At 44.7% G+C, this 4,021-nt stretch overlaps 1 pseudogene; it reads left to right on the forward strand.

Moving 5' to 3' along the window:
* Positions 1-2,462: 2,462 nt before the first annotated feature.
* On the forward strand, positions 2,463-2,851 carry LOC116083421 (annotated as a pseudogene).
* Positions 2,852-4,021: the final 1,170 nt, after the last annotated feature.

The following is a 4,021-nucleotide window of genomic DNA, read 5'->3' on the forward strand; positions in this document are numbered from 1 at the left end:
GTGTCCCTTTGTTTCTTGTACTAGGTAGATTTCATTAACAAAATGAGCCCTGCTTCATTCTGCTGCTTTGTGGCTTGTGTGTGCTGATGCTGAAGTCAGGATCCTTGCTACCATATAGGTCTCCACACACTGTTCTTCACCTGGACAAGAAGGGTTGGCGAGCTGGTCACCATACTCCATCAATTCTATCGGGCCTGTTATGTTCCCATAATAGGTCAAGCAGTGAGCAAACACTGTCTGATAAACTGCACTTGTTTATTATAAGATGATTTCTGCATGGAAATAATTGGATTACTGGAAAGAAAAATTGGCTTCTTATGAGTGTTGTGAGTCCAGGCTGTGCAATGCACCCACTCAGGAGACTTTGAATAACAACAGTGGTTGAGCCTAAGCCTGATATTCAGACTCAGCTGGCCTGGGTAATTCCCTCACCAGCATGTTTGCTTGGCTCTTCGTTTTTCTCCCATGATGCTGAGGATCAGATCCAGGGCCTCATGAACTCTTGGTAAGATCTTTCTTCCTAAACAACATCCTGAGCCTTACAAACATTTTAAAAAAATGCACAACAAGAAACTAATGTTTTTTCAGCCAGTGGCCTAACCTCCAGCAGCTAGTACTACAGACAGGGCTTAAGACATTGAAAATTTAGCAACTAATCATTGCTTTCCGGAACTCTTACAGCATCCAAGGCTCCAGCTCTCCACAATTTCCAGCGTTTATTTGCATCCTTGGCTCTTTGTGGCCCTTCACCTCGTTTACTGTGCTCGCCACTGTCTCTGGTCTTATTTTTATGTCTTCTGTCTCTCATGGGCTCAGCTCTTTACTGTTTCTACACCTGCATGTTCTCTGCAACACATCATCTATCTCCTGGGCTCTGCTAACGCTGGCTACACTGGGAATTGACTGTTCAATGAGCACACCACATTCTGCTCATAACAAAAGCCCAGGAGTCGGTACAAAAACCACTTGGAGGAGGCTTTGTTGGCACTTCAGCGGCATTGTGAGGAACTACTGCGTGGAAGATGAGGGTGTTCCTTCTAGTGACCCATGTACATAGGCTGTCATGTGTGGGAGAAGCTCTCCTCCTCCTCAATAACGTTGAAGACAGTCTGCAGTGCTTGTGAGTGGTGTTTCCTGGTGTGGGTCTAGGGTCATCTGAACTAGTCATGGCCAGAGCAGAACCTCCTGAGACAAAGCACAGTTAAGGAGGTGACCGTGACAGTTGGTGATTTCCGCCATCAGAGAGAAGTCTCTTTGAGGAGTAGCTTGGGCAGCCTGGAGGGTTTTTAAAACACTCCACAGCTGTGACTGTCCTGATGGCAGCTCATGGAACAGCTGAAGGAGTGACTGCTTGATTGACAACTCCCGTGGTCTCCATGTGAACGATGCCGCTGAGGCTGAGAGTGCATCCTCTGCAAATCCTCACAGTCTTGGTGGACTCAGGAACCACAGAGACAATGACAGCAGTTCCATCAGCTTTTGTCTCTGCCTGTCCTGAGGTAGTTACTAAGTTTTATCCCTGGAAACTGCTGCTGTGGCCAGCCAAGCAGGAGGGGTTCACATCAGCCAAACAAGGAGCCATGTTGCCCTTAGCAGACAGTTTAAAAAGGAACTGCATTAAGAGATGTTTACAATAAAGAGTTTAGATGCAATGAGCTTTTTCTAAGAATACTTTTTTCCAGTCAATTTTTAATTGAGTATTCTCTTTATTTACATTTCAAATGTTATCCCCTTTCCCAGTCTCCTCCCCCCAAACCCCTATCCTTTCCCCCTCCCTCTGCTTCTATGAGTGTGTTCCCTCACCCACCCACCCACTCCCACCTCCCCACCCTCGAATTTCCCTACACTGGGGCATTGAACCTTCACAGGACCAAGGGCCTCACCTCCCATTGATGTCCGACAAGGCCATCCTCTGCTATATGTGTGGTCCTTCCATGTGTACTCTTTGGTTGGTGGCTTAGTCCCTGGGAGCTCTGGGGGTACTGTTTGGTTCATATTGTTGTTCTTCCTATGGGGTTGGAAACCTCTTCAGCTCCTTCAGTCCTTTTTCCAACTCCTCCAGTGCTCAGTCCAATGGTTGGCTGTGAGTATCCGATGCCTCTGTATTTGTCAGGCTCTGGCAGGGCCTCTCAGGAGACAGCTATATCACGCTCCTGTCAGCACGTGCTTCCCAGCATCCACAATAGTGTCTGCACTTTTTCTAAGAATACGTAACCTATAGCCAAATAGCCTTATGGAGGTTCAAGTCCTGTGTTTAGCACCTTGAGGAGGTGGAGCCCCATGAAAGAAAATGAGACCACTGGGGAATACTCAGCCCCGTCTCTCTTTTCCTTCTTGCCTTCCATGATGAACTGCCTGCCATGAGCTCAAAAAGCAGAGATAGACAAGAGCACAGAAATAAGCATCTGAAAAAGTTTAAAAAGCTCCTTGCCCTTTTTCTGCCATCCTTGCACACCACCACCATGGTGCACATGAATATCCCGGAAGATGCTGTCAAGAGGATCAGCAATCCCGAGAAGAGAGGTAAACACCAGGTCCTCGTCAGGCCATGTGCCAAAGCCATCATTCAGTTCCTAATTGCAGTGACAAAGCACAGTTTCATGGGTGAGTTTGAAATCATTGATGATCGCAGAGCTGGGGAAATTGTGCACCTCACAGGAAAGCTGAGCAAGTGTGGACCCATCAGCCCTATATTTGACGTGCAGCTCAAAGATCTAAAAGGATGGCAGAGTAACCTGCTGCCACCCTGCCAGCTTGGTTCATTGTCCTGACAACCTCAGCTGGCACCATGGACCATGAAGAAACAAGACAAAAGCACCCAGGAGTGAAAATTCTAGGGTTCCTCTTCTAGAGATGTAAGACACATATACAGAAAGCCTCAGTCGACTGTGCAGGGGTCAGAGTTGGGGGAGCTAGTACCTTGGGCATTTTGTTACAGTGACATAAAAGCTGGGTAATACATCAGATAAGACTCTGTGTCAGCATCCCAATAAGGGATTTCTAGTCATGGAATGTTTGAAGCATTTGCTTTAAAATTAGCAACAAGGTAAGATGACCCATTTTATTCTTGCCACTTTCCCAAACTAGTATAAACTCTAACTGCCTTCTAAATGCTTATCTACATACCCACAGATAAGTGTAGCTCTCACAGCTCACCAAAGAAGCTTCTTTTTGAAGCAGAGATCATCACAGAAATCCACAATGGTCAGAATGCAGAGAACACTGACTGTGCAGTGATTACCCCCATTGAAGTGCATACAATGCAATCCCTAAACCTATGGTTCAGGAAGAGTGTAAGAGCCAGAGGACCAGGACATCCACTGTGAGACAGTGTCTCCTATACATGACAAGGAAGCTGTACGTGTGAAATATGATCAACTTCCCTGCCTAAATGAGAGAGTATAAATTGACATGCTAATGTGGATGAGGGAAATCTCACAAGACCTCTGGCCCTAGATGAAGACCAATTAATGACTGCTGAGCAGGAGAGTCGGTCTGTTGGTCTGTTTCAGCTTCCTGATAGGTTATTAAATTCCAAGTGGTCAGCCCTAAAGACACATACACAGGAACAGCACTAAATGGATCCGTAGGTTGTGCTCTCTCTCTCTCTCTCTCTCTCTCTCTCTCTCTCTCTCTCTCTCTCTCTCTCTTTCTTTCTCTCGTGTGTGTGTGTAATACAATAATAAAAAAGAGATTATAGATACAGAATATAGATACAGATAGATTTTGAGAGATACAGAAGGCTTTAGAGGGAGAGAAGGCAATAAAAATGACATAAATACAGTACTCATATATGAGATTCTTTAAAAAAATTAAATTAAAGATAAATTAGTAGAATGTGATTTAAAAGAAAATTAATTTGTATATAATGATAAGAATAACACTAACTTACACAAATTATTAAAAACATGTTGAGTAAGATGGTTGTATATGAAGTTGAATATAAAATTCAATGACAAAAATGATAATATAAAAAGACTCCCAGCTGGGTGGTGGTGGCGCATGCCTTTAATCCCAGCAC

This window comes from Mastomys coucha, unplaced genomic scaffold (genome assembly GCF_008632895.1).
Source record: "Mastomys coucha isolate ucsf_1 unplaced genomic scaffold, UCSF_Mcou_1 pScaffold8, whole genome shotgun sequence".
NCBI classification, from domain to species: Eukaryota; Metazoa; Chordata; class Mammalia; order Rodentia; family Muridae; genus Mastomys; species Mastomys coucha.